Raw genomic sequence first — 13,947 nt, forward strand, 5'->3', positions numbered from 1 at the left:
ATGACAGTCCAGCTTCAATGTGGCTGCCATATACAGGATATTCATGAAAGACAGGCAGTGTTTTTTCTCTTTCCAGTTCTTTTATGAGTAGTGGAAACTAGGAAATGTGTTGCCCTGGCTTATTGGTTATAGTATACAGCACATATCAGTCCTCTACCCTCTATATCGTCTGCACACCTGACCCTCTCTGCTCAGCTCACAAGTGACACCCGGCAAAGTGATGTGAACGTTACTATTTAATGGAACAATACGTTATTTTTTTACATACGCTGCACAGGGGAGAATAGACTTATCAGCAAGCAAAGCTGCTTGCTTCTGGGTGTGCCAAAGAGATTCAGTATCTGGGATATTACAATGCATAGCCACATTTGATGTTGAACACTAGGCTGTAATGTTCTTTATGTAACACTTTTGACAAGAGCAAATTTAGTTTTTTTCATCATAACGCCAGGTCTTGTAATATCTAACCTAAAATGTGCATGCACTCCATGTAGCAAGACAGTGGTTCACGCGTAGAAGTGAATTAAGTGGATGGTTCCCATCTTTAGCCTTTTGTGAGGCCACTCTACTGCAAAATTTATATTTTTGGCATTGTCTGTAATTGCATCCGCTTTGTATAATAATTGCCCGAAGGCCAACAAATGTTGCTGGTGGAATTTATTGAAACTTTTTGACCCTCCTTGTAGGAGGATATTTTGGTTTTTCAGTGAGAATTTCTTGACCAAGTCACGGTCCAGTATTTGGTGGCTAAGTCTCTGCATTTCCCCCCAAATCCTGGATGATGATGTCATTGCACTGATGAGTTTCGATTGGCCCTTCAAAGTTAAGGGTAACATAACTGGTGCTTCACATCAAGATTACATTGAACATGCCATACGCAAAGGTATTTTACATGCAGCGCATGCCACTGAAAAATTGACAATCCGTGGACATCTATAAGTACAGTGGCTTCAATAAGCTATATTGGTCTAAGTGCACCTTGTGTGGGTAACCTGTAGAGTACTGGTACCTGTAGGTAAATGTAAGAAAATGTAAGTTACTTTTTTTCATGCTGCTTGCATGGGCACATGGATCAGAAAGATACTTGTTGCACCAGCAGGATCACAGCAAAATGTTTCGGCAAAAAATTGGCTCAGCATTGAACTTGAAAGAATTGCGTAATTTTTTTGACATCCTGTGGTCAACTCTGCAGACTATGACAAGAGTGCGATGAGGGCGGATCGTGCAAGCTGCTTGTTTTTTTTTGTTTGTTTATATATATATATATATATATGTATTGTTTTAATTCAAGGTACTCACCCACTTGATGGATAATAGCCTGGGTATTGTTCTTCTTGGGGGAAATAGGGACCTGGAGGCTGGAGGGATTCCATGTGCTCGTCTTTCAACCCATGACGTGGAAAAATGAGGTTACCTGGTAGATAAGCAAATTAGGATCTTGCAAGTGTCTTTGAGGAAACCCAGAGTTTAATTTTCTTAGTTGTGTATATTCCAAGCGTTGCATGTAAAAATGGCAAATCTGTTGTAATGTGATGGGTACCAGCACAAAAAGTGCATTTATGGTCATTTTTGGGACCACATTCTTTACTAAAGTATAAAGATATTGTGGGAAGATGGTGTCCTATATTTTTCCAGATGTATGGCTAGCAACTTTCTAGCACCTGTTCGATGCAAAAGTTTTGTTGACATTTTCACCTCTGTCCCTACCCCCCTACTCCCTGATGAAAGACATGGCCGAACAGAAGGTTTCTTATGTATAGAATATTTATTTTGAAGCTCTATTTTAATAGTATTTATTTTAGAAAGTCTACTATTGTAAAAGTTCTTCTGGTTTGTGAAGAAGCAAGTTAAAACCTGAATGTACTGATCTAGAATTATATATAAATATATATTGTTAAATATACAAATGGCCCTTGACTTTTATTTACTATTTACGACTTTCGCTGTTTTCCTTGTATGCAAAGACAAGAATCATCTGTTTAAATCAAATGGATATGACTTTTTTTATTGCAGGAATTTAAGATTTAAAAAAATAGTGTCTTCAGATTGTAAGATGGATACATTTCTAAACAGTTAAAAAGCGTTTAATTAATTACAAAAACTTTTAGTTCAACAAAAGCTTCAAATATAACCACAGCTTACTATGAGAATGATGTGGCCCCTGGTTCCAAATTGGCAATAGCTGGAACACTGATGGCACAATTGCGAGTCTGACCGTCCAAGGACGGCCAGACTCGTGGGGGGCAGCGGCGGAGGTCTCCCAACAGCCCTATTGGGATTAGGGGGGTTGAACTGCCATTGCCCCGTCGCATCCTCCAGGGAACCCTGTTCCATAGTAGTGTTGCGGCATTATCCGAGCTCGGCGGCGATGGGTAGGTCAGAAGACAGGAACTCAGGCTGATAGAGCAACATCTTTAGGTGCTCTCCTGATGTATTCTTACCGCCGAACACTCATGCAGTATATAATCCCCGAACTTTAGGCATAGGATATTACTACAGAGGTAATTAAAACCGATTTTGCTTGCATTTCACACATGACACTAGCATGTTGTTGAATGACTGCATATTTTATAATTTCTACCCCTTGTTTAAGGTCCTGATGAATCGCGGATAATTCCTTAGGCGAGAAACATGTTGACCATTTTTCTATCCATCTTCATCTAGTGCCATCACACCTAACTAGGTGGTACCCAGTGAGTTGGATTCACGTTTTTAACCGTAGCGGGAGACCCCCAGAATAAAGTAGTACTTTTTGGTACTCCCTATTACATTTTAATCACTCTCCAGGCTATTTGCTCCACTATCCCACATACCCGCACTTCACCATAAGGCAGTTGGATTAAAAGAGCCCCTCTTTGAGGTGAGCCCGTCGGGGATTGCACTGCCTCCCCGACGAGGAGCAAACGCCAATGATGAAGCATGACACCCATTCGGGTGTGTGAGGCAAATATATCCAACAAAATGGATGCCCCAGGGTGCCACATGTACACCCCCGGTCACGCCAAATACACATAACTCTTTATCAGGAACGGTTCAGCTACCCACTTTGTTTTCATTGACTTCTTGGGGGCATTGGCTGACACTGGACCTTCCACTTGGCTAAGTGGTAAAGAATGCCCCGCTGATCGATTGATCACCCCCCCTTCTGTTGAAAACGGCATTAAGGATGCACCAGTATGCTTGGTGGGACCACTGCGGTCCCGCCAACCATATTAGGAGTTTCCTCTCTGCCATGGTTTTCATGGCGGTTCCTCCTCCATGAAAACCCTGGCGGAGAGGAAACAAAGTCTGCGCCCTGGGGTGCTTGTAGGGGGGCACAACAAGTGCCACCAGGCGTGCATGAGCCCCATTTCCTGCACAGCATTACCTTTTCCGCCCATGCTGTGCAGGAACTGTTTGTGGCCTTCCCATTGTGGTGCCCATTTTAAGAGGCACTGCCGTGGGAATGCTAAAAAAAAGCCCGCCAGACAGGAGGAAACTAAAGTATTCTTAAATTCATATAAACACTTTTTAAAGTTTTTGTTTCTCTTGAGTTGATTAATGTTTTTCTTTTAGAAACAATATTTAACAAAGCTTGACTGTAATTTTCTTTCAAGATCAAATCGATATTATTTTGATCCGTTGTCGTGGGGCCCCTAAAAGGAGTGAGGCTAGTGCCTACTTTGCCTATTTGGTCATCCAGAGCTGAGTTGTAAAGCCATTGGCATAGCTCTCAACCATGTACCTGCAGTCCCACGAGGCGCGAGGGCAAGTGCAAGACGAGCCAACTCGTAAATGTATCCTAGTGGAAACCTACAACTAAAATTCACATTCAGTGGAACAGGTAACGCATGGAAAGTAAGCACTAAGGCACACAGCCACCGCAAAGTCTGAGTGACTACACTCTAGGATTTACATTCTACGGGTCAGACCAAAATGTAATTGGAAGCACCATTGCCCAGACCCTAGTCAAAGCTGAGGGTTCTGAGACCTAATAGCTGCTTAGGAGCACCTTCCATTCTGGGTCAACCATTTGTCGGGATTATTAAACTGAAAGCACCAAGGGGGTCGATGAATTGTATGAATGTTGTGCTTTATACAAACCGCATACTGTGCTGCATTTTTTTCCTCCAGGTGTTTGCAGTGGCAAGAAATGTACCTCGTTGCACTGATTATGTGGCTGTTCCCACGACCAGCGCAAGAGCCAGGAAGCCTCTTATACGCATGCTCCTGCTTTTAGTCTAGTAGAGGAAGTGGAAATGAGGAAGTCGGTGCTTTACTTCCTGTGTTACCGCAGTAGCCTGTCAAGAGTTCACAGTATGACTCCTGGGAAAAAGCTTCCACAGAACGTTTCCCTCTGCCTTTAGGATACCTGCTGGCTACACCCAGGGCTTTAAATAGGATGAAAAACTGGGGGGTCTCTCAAGAGGGCGTGGCCAATGTAAATAAAAGCGTGGCTTAAAAAAACGCAAGCTAAAAATGTGTGCGTAGCGTAATGTGCCGCACGACTGGCATTTTGCTGTTTCTGTCACTGCATCCAAGATATATGATACAACAAGTAACGGATGTATGACTTTACAACGCATGGTTTTACCACGCATGCCTTTACATCGCAGTTTTTACAACGCATGCTGTTACAACGCATAGCGTTAAGGGGTGCTGGATAGTGAATAGTTTAATTTACTATTCCAACTCCGGTCCCCGTGGATAGTAGGGAAGGTGTTGGATAGTAAATTAAATCTATTCCCTATCCTAGAGCGCCCCCCAGCGCTATGCGTTGTAATAACATGCGTTGTAATAGTTGCGTCGTAAAGGCACTGCGTGGTAAAAGTTGCGTTGTAAAGGATGTTCCCCACAAGTAACATCATACCTACAACAAGTCAGGACTATTGGCTTTGTCAATGGTTGTTAGTCGTATAAGATAAATAAACAGCAACTGTGACTTTAATATAATATTGAAAAAGCTTCCACTTAAAGCCCTGGTGGTGACACCACGACAATGTTGCTGCTCCTGAGTTTCAAAAAGAGAAGGGAAATCCAGAGGAAAAAAAATGACTCTTTAACGGATTTCCCTTCCCCTACAACGTTCGAAAAAAACGGACCGCCTGTGCCAGGGCACAAAACAGAGCCCGATAAAGACCCCTTTCTAGGCCCCCTTTAATTAACTGCCGGTGCTCAGACCCGGAAAAACCCGGCCCACTTAAAGCCTTGGCTACTCCCTTTTTTCTACAGTTTGGCACTGTCCAGAGGTCCTGTTTTATATGGCTTGCCTGGGATATGTGCCCCTAATCCAGGAAAACAGGACACATCACATAAAAATAGTTGGGCCTAGTTACGATACAAGGCAAGAACATTTCAGGCCGGCGTGGCTTGGCAAGCCACGATGGCGGCTGTGTCCTGCTGAGGCTCCGCGATCGGGCTAGCATCTTGCCCACTTCCTGAGATCGCTGGGAGCCTCAGCCTACAGAAACTATTCCACTGAGGCTTACCTGCGATGGGCGTCCTCTGATTAAGCTGCGGGAGCTGCGGACGAGCGTCTGACACCGTCCTGTCCCTCATCGACACCGGAGGCGAGCGCCGAATATTCAAGATGGCGGGCGCGGCTCCTTCTACCTGCGGTGGGCGCCTCTGAGTGCCTATCCCCAAGGCGACGGCCCCTGGCGGAGAAGACGACTAGCGGCCCCAGAACCCCAGCGTGGAGTGGGGTAACCGACTCACGAGCTCTTGAGCCAAGTCGGGCTATCTATTGCGGTGACAGTCCGGTACACAAGATGGCGGCCGCCATCCCGGCGATCCACAACATCGGCGCTCCTGCGCGACTGGGAGTCTAACCCCAGCACTGATCAGCCCACTACCACGGACTAAGGGACGCCAGTGAGGGTACCGCCTATGTGACGCTGGGTCCTTCGGACGGCCTCGATCCCACCTGGAGGCGGTGAGTGCCGACCCCTCCCCCCCCCTCTTCCTCCCGTGAATCCCGGTGCCGGTGACCCGGCGGCCTCCTATCCCCTCTGGGGCCAGCCGAGGGGTCGCGGACGGCGTCGGCCCTTGTTCAAAAGGGGGGGGGGAGCCAGAGCGCTCCTTTCACATTGTGTGGCCCGGTGGACCCGGGTGCCTGACCCTAAGATGGCGCCCGCGGGGACCGAGGCGCCGTGATCGACGTGGGCTCCACTCTGCAGAAACGGTGCTCCACTGACCCCGAGGCGACAGCACACCACACCGGGGCAGCTCATCAACCCCCCCCTCCCCCCCTCCCCGGGCCCTGGTCGCCGGCTCCTCGGCCCCTGGGGTCGCCTGAGGGGGCGGGAATCGACCTCACTGACAGGCACCCCTCCGGAGAAGCCTGGACTGCAGGAACAGTGCCCTTCTGCTGTGCATTTCCAGACGCCTGGGCTGTCACCCCCTTGATGCCGCAAATTACTCTGGCGGAGGTCCCCCAGCAGGTGGGAGGACAGTGACCGCCCCGTGGCCAAGAGAGACTAGGAGCCCGACCTGCACCGAGCTGCTGCCCGCCCGGATACACAGGGGAGAGGTGGCTTACTGAATGCGGGGTGCACGGAGGGCCGGGCCCTCCCCATCTCTGACTGCACTCATGGGGAAAACGAGGCCCACGCAGACGATGACTGTCCCCGAGACGGCCCCCGAGAGGATGCCACAAACAAGAACATGGACGCAAGCCAATGCGTCGCAAACCGACCCCACACTGTCGGCAAAATTGGATCAGGTGTTGGCGGCAATCGAATTGTCCCGCCTCTCAATGGAAGAGAGATTGGGCGTCCTGACAACGGACATCAGTTTGATTCGCGACGACCACCGCAAGCTGGCGGACAGAGTGAAAGACGGAGAACGGATTGTGACCGAGCTGCAACCTGCGGTGAAAACACAGGAGGCGGAACTGAAGGAGGTCCTGCACCGCGTGGCGGCCCTCGAGGAACGCACAGTGGACCTGGAAGGGCGCTCGAGACGCTGTAACATCCGCATCCTGGGCTTGCCGGAAGGAATTGAGAATTCGGACCCTCTAACATACATGGAGCTCTGGACCAAATCTTTCACACCGGAGGCGGAAAGGTCGGCATATTTTTCCATTGAAAGAGCTCATAGGGTCCCGGCCCGGGCGCCCAAGCCGGGCCTCCCTCCGCGACCCATGTTGGCTAAATTCTTGCACTTCCGAGACCGCGATGCGGTGCTTCGTGCGGCCCGGACGGCGGGCCCCCTACAAGTGGAAGACCAGCACGTTATGGTGTTCCCGGACTATGCCCGAGAGATCCAACACCAGCGTTCCACCTACCTAGACGTCAAGAGGCGCCTCCGCGCAAATGATCTTCAATATTCCTTGCTGTTCCCGGCCCGCCTGAAAGTACTGCACAAGGGGAAAGCCCTCTTTTTCAACACGGCGGAGGAAGCACAGGATTGGACTGAGTTTCACTGCCCAATAATCCCTAATCCTGGACCCCAGAGAGCACGCAACAACGACTTCAGACGCCCCAGACGCCGAGGTGCGAGCCGTACTCGATCAGGCCGCCCCAAAAGCCAATCATCATCCCCCACGGGCTCACCCGACCTCACGCAAATCATGCAAGAGCGACGAGAAGCCTTACGAGCGGTGACCGGACTGCACATGTCACCCATAGCGTCGGATTTGGAAGGTCGACCGCACCTGTTCACCCCTGAGAAGGACCGGGACAGTGACGGAACAATGTCGGGGATTGGACCAATCTCCTCCCCCCTTGTTACGATGCATGCCTTGGACGCTACCTTGGCCAACCAACCTGGCACCTCTTCATGATGAAAGAACTTTTCACTGTTATATCCTTTTCATGGGGGCCTATTGTATTGCGCGACGTCTAGGAGCCTAGACTGCTTTGTCTAATAATTGTGAGCGCTTGCGAGCGATAGACACTTATCCTGCCAGAGCCCGACCGCGCACAGGCCCAGCAGCGACACACGCTGCCACCCCCGCAGATATCCGTTGTATTTCTCCCCTAGTGGGACACTAGTTTGGATATGCCACCTCCGGTGAGATATCCTCAGTATTGGGACTGTTTCCCACCCACAGTTCTATTTGTTGTTAATTCCCTATGTCCCTCCCCCATGATTGTGGAAGCTTGGCACGCTAGGAGTACACGTGACACATACACACTGGCGGCCGTCGGGGGCTACAGGGGGGTCCCTCTCCCACTCACGACACTGTACGAATGGCAGACACGCTCAGACATTAATGTCCTTACACTGAACGTGCGAGGCCTACACACGCCCAGCAAACGCTACTCTGTTTTCTCATACATTAGGCGTATGTCAGCCAGTATTGCGCTCCTGCAAGAGACACACATGAACACTACCGAACTCTCTCGCTTGCAGGTCAAATGGCGAGGGACCTTCTGTGCCACTCACTACTCAGCGTTTGCGCGCGGCGCGTTAATTTGGGTCAGGCCAGGTACTCCCTTCCGAGAGCTCCGACGGGTGATAGATAGAGAGGGCAGATATGCGCTTCTAGAGGGAATACTTGATGGACAGGGTATACTCCTTGGTAGTATTTACGCCCCCAATACGGATCAGGATAAATTTTGGGACCACCTCACGGGCGTTTTGGCCCAGTTCACTACAGTTCAGTGGATATTGGGAGGTGACTTCAATTGCACGCTGGACCCCACCCTGGACCGCTCACATCCTCCCCCCGCACACTCCCCGGCTCCCCGACAGGCAGAACTCTTTAGGGCATGGACCACGCACTGGGCAATCACTGACGCATGGCGACACCTACACCCACTGGCTCGCATTTACTCCTTCCACTCGATTCCACATAACCTCAGGGTCCGCCTGGACCGTTTCCTCTGCTCTGCACCAATCCTCCCTAAGATCACTTCCACGGATTACCTGGGTCGGATCCTCTCGGATCATGACGCTCACATCATTCGTCTAACCTGGCGCCCCCCGCACCCACCTGTCCCCACCTGGCGCCTCCCTAGGGACTGCCTTTCAGATCCGGTATTCAGAGACACACACGAAACCAGTATCCGCGACTACTTTACGCACAACACAAACACGGCATCGTCGGTACTGGTGGAATGGGACGCGTTTAAGGTGGTGGCACGGGGAGAGTGCATCAAGCAGATGGTGGGAGTCCGCCGCGCCTTGGAACGGACGCTCCAAGCCTCAGAACAATCTCTGGCCGCACTCACTAAACGGCCAGATGACTCGGAGGAGCACGCCGTGCTCACGGCCAAGGCTAAGACGGAGTATCAGACTGCCTGCGCTGACCTCCGAAGATACAATTTTAGGGCTTACGCCTCTAGGGTACATAAGGACAGAGACAAAACTGGAGCGCTACTAGCCTGGATGGCGAGGCAGGATACCCAAATCAAGCCGATCACGGATATTGTCGATCCAGACGGTGTACTGGTGCGCTCGCAGGCCGAGATCCTCCTAGCGTTCCAGCGACACTATACGCAAGTGTACGGGACCCCGGCCCAATACTCCCCATTCTCTGTGGATCGTTTTTTGGACCCACTGACGCTGCACGCAATCTCGGATGTAGACAAGCGCGCCCTTGACGCCAGGATAAAACCCCCTGACATCACTCAGGCAATTCGTGCCATGTCCCGGAATAAAGCGCCGGGACTGGACGGCTTCCCGCTGGAGTACTACTCGACATTTTCGCCCCTAGTGGTCCCCCATTTATCACGGGTGTTCGAGGCGTCTCTTCATCTAGGGAGGTTACCCCAGTCACTGCGGGAATCCGTGATTGTCACCTTTCCCAAACCCCACAGAGACCCACTCCACATGGGGTCGTATCGCCCCATCACGCTCCTGTCGGCCGATTGTAAAATCCTGGGGAAAATTCTGGCTGATCGTTATGCGCAGGTCATACGCCCGCTGGTCCACCCCGACCAATGCGGCTTTGTTCCGGGGAGGAACACCTCCCAGAACCTCCGCCGAATCTTCCACGTTCAAGACCAGATACGTGACAGATTTCCCCGTGCCGCCTGCCTCATTATGGACCTGGAGAAGGCGTTTGACACCCTCACCTGGCCCTATCTCTTCTCAGTCTTGCAGCGCCTAAATATCGGCCCGACGCTCATAGCGTACACACGCCTCTTGTATACCGACTTGACCACGCGGATACGTATCGGGAAACGTATATCACCAGCGTTCGCAGTTCGGCGAGGCACAAGACAAGGGTGCCCCCTGTCGCCTCTCTTATTCGCGCTAGCAGTCGAACCGCTGGCGATTCGGCTCCGTCAGGAAGGTGTGGAATGGGGCATCCCACTTGCGAACAGCACGCATTGCGTATCCATGTATGCGGATGATCTTCTCATATACGTCCGAGACATCGAAACGGACATGACCCCTATAGGGACGACGCTGGCGGACTTCGCAGAGGCCTCGGGACTACAGGTGAACTGGGACAAGTCCACAGTTTACCCCTTACACCCGAACCTGCCCCCCCGGGAAGTCGGGCTCGGAGCGCATACCCTCTCATGGTCCGCGGAAGCCCCCCGTTACCTTGGTGTCCGCTTGTACCATTCCCCAGCTGACCTTTTCGAGGGGAATCACCGCAGGGCACTTGCCAGTTTGCGCCCAGCGGTCGCTTTTTGGAATAAGCTCCCACTGGCCCCGATAGGAAGGATAGCTCTGGCCAAAATGATAATGCTCCCCCGACTCCTTTACCACTTCACGAATTTGCCGGTAATACCACCCAGATCCTTCTTCCGCGACGTAGACTCCCTCCTAGGGACCCTTATCTGGGGCGAGGGCCGCCATAGGGTCGCCCTGAAAACCCTCCAACTTCCTACGACGATGGGAGGTCTCGGAGCTCCGTCCTTCGAGTCATATTTCCTCGCGGCACAACTCCAATGGCTGTCATACTGGACAGCGGACCGTTACCCTCAGGAGACTGTCACCTCGACTGGCAGAATCGCAACCCCGGAACTCACCCGTCTTCTTCTCCCGGGCACCAAGCCACGGCGCACGCACCCCCTCCAGGTGGCGATAGCGCGCCGGTGCATGATGCGGATCCACCGAATGTCCCCTAATAGACCTCCGTACTCCCCGCTGTTACCACTGATAGGCGGCCCCAGGCAAGACTCCTACTTCACGGCTCCGCTTTTCACCGAATGGTCGCGCTGTGGCATCACAGATCTAGAATCGCTCTTTGAGGAGGGCCAGTTAAAATCACTTGACCGCCTGACCGCTGAATACGGGCTCCCCCCGGGCCAATTCCTCAGATATCGCCAGCTGGTTGATGGATACCGGCCCCATTTTAACCTCCGTACTGGCGAGCCGGACACGCATCCAGTAATACACGCTGTCCTGCGTATGGGGGTGGGACGCCACTTAGTCACCTGGCTGTATAAATCCATCCGGGAACTCTCACACGCACCTCTGACGACCTTGCGGGCTACATGGGAGGAGGACATAGGTCGCGCACTACATGAGTCGGAGTGGGCCAAAGCGCTCGAGGCCCCTAAACGCGTCTCTAGGAACACCCGCTTCAAGAACATTCAATACTATATCCTACACAGGGCGTACCTCACCCCAGCGCGATTACAGAAGTTCTATCCCTCCACACCATTCTTATGCCCCAGATGCTGCTCCCCTGCTGCAGACTTTCGCCACATGTTCTGGAGCTGTCCAGACCTTCACCCCTTTTGGCAAGCGGTACACAACACACTGTCAGACCTGACAGGTCTCACTACACTATCCACCTGGGAATCTAGCGCATTAGGCATCTTCCATGTCCCTAAGCAAGCCCCAGTACATAGACGCTTCGTGTCCTTAGCGCTCCTGCTGGCGAACAGATGCATAGCCATATGTACTGATTTCTGGAGGAATTGGATATTTGTACCAGTTGTATAAACAAAAAACACGTTGCACGCATGGCTGAATGTTGAGGCCACGTCAGCGGCTTATTTGCACTGTACCGTATACTCTGATGCAACAATAAAACAAATTTAAAAAAAAAAAAAAAAAACAAGGCAAGAACATTTCAAATGAAAAAAAAATGGTTCCGTTTTAGTTTGATTTGTACCGGCCCTGGCACCCTTCATGGCGAACATATTGTGTTCTGTCCATTCTCTGAGGAGCTTAAATTCAGCCATTGGCTTCTTTGACTCAGAAATCTTCTGACTATGGTGTGAGACATTGACAGTCACATCTTAGATCAGTCCACAGGCCCCTTTTTAGTCTCACCTTCTTTCTGTTGCCTGTTTGTGTGAACCCTTCCACCTCCACTGAAATCCATGTGGGTTATTTTACATCTGAAAAGTACAAACTCTCATTGCACATTTCACGTTTTATCTCATCCATGTCCTGTACTTTGTTTTCACTACAGCAGACCTTTTTATTGGTTTTGTAAGTTCTCAAGTTCAAGCTTCAAACCTATTAGCTTTTCAAATGCCTATTTGTTAAAACCACCACAGTAGGGCAGGCCAACCTATGAGTATGCATTAGGACAAACGTCATTTCACAATACATCCATTAGACAATTCCTGCAATTCCACTGCAGTTTTTCCTCGAGTCTTACAGGTGTAGTCAAGGGAACATGTGCATTGCTAACGCTTTATCCACCCATTATCCGATTTGACCGCTTTCTTCTCATAGAAATGTATTGCCTGTAGTAAAATGGCCGCCCGTGACGCAACTACATCATTGTGCACATCCCACGCAATTACATAATTGCTTACACTAGTCTTGAAAGGCCAGAAAGGAGTTATCAACCGCACGTCCCCAGTGCGAACTGAACTCCGCAGCACCTCTTGCTGCAGATTGTCCACACAGTGCCGCCAACTCAAGTCAACAAGCATTTACAGTGCAAAGGTCTCATCTTTGTTAAAGTTAGAGCTATTGGCATTGCTCATGACATTATTTTTGTTTTTAAAACATACAAATAAATGGCATTGTCATTTACAATGCCAATAGCTTAATCACACACAGAGCCACACACAGAGCCACACGCACCCACCCACAGATCCACACACACAGAGAGCCACACACACACACAGAGAGCCCCACACACACAGAGCCACACACACACAGAGCCACACACACACAGAGCCACACACACACACAGAGCAACACACAGACACACACACAGACACACACACAGAGAAACACACACAGACACACACACACAGAGCCACACACAGAGCCACACTGAGAGCCACACACAGAGAGCCACACACACACACACACAGAGCCACACACACTGTTGTTGTCAGGGCAGTCATAAACATGGTCACGGACAACACTAGGGTTCAATGGTCTTTAGTGAAGGTCACACGGGCTCCATATCCGTGGAAGGGAAGCTTTGGTTTCAAGACATAGGACTTCAAAGGGGGGCCCCCCAAGAATGAGCAGCCCCATCTGATGAGAGTTGCAGTTGCAAGCGTCTCAGCTCATTCCGACATACCTGCAGTTATCTGCCAAGTCACAGAGATCACTATTCAGTCTAAGAAACACAGGCGTTGTCGACATGCATATGATACTTGAAACGTAGAGCAGGACTCCACACAGACTACAAGGCAATGTATGATTAAGAAAGCTTCCGACTGTCCTGAAACTTGGAGAATCCTACAACAGATCCCAGGCAGGCGTTGAGTTTTATTTTCTTGCTTGGGTGCTTGACTTTGAAAATAACATTGGCGCAACAGCTTCTAGGATACACCATGCTTGACACACAGAAACACAATCCTTACACTAGTCCACTGGATTCAAGCAAGCCGGGCTGAAGACAGCTGTAATGCCAGAAACCGGTCCTCGGAAGCTTGTTTCCGGTCCAGGGAAGGCATTGCTTGGCAGTTCGGGCTGGACTGTTCCCATGAGGCACAGGGTCAGACTGATTTGCATATAGCCATGTCTTAACTGGGGTGGTAGAGTGGGCTAAAGAACGGTGATGGATCAAACCCAGATCTTTTGACTGGGTGGGAGTGTTTGATTGGTTCAGATGCTCCGTCCATCACCACCCCCTTT

This window comes from Lissotriton helveticus, chromosome 7, assembly GCF_964261635.1.
Source record: "Lissotriton helveticus chromosome 7, aLisHel1.1, whole genome shotgun sequence".
Lineage (NCBI taxonomy): Eukaryota > Metazoa > Chordata > Amphibia > Caudata > Salamandridae > Lissotriton > Lissotriton helveticus.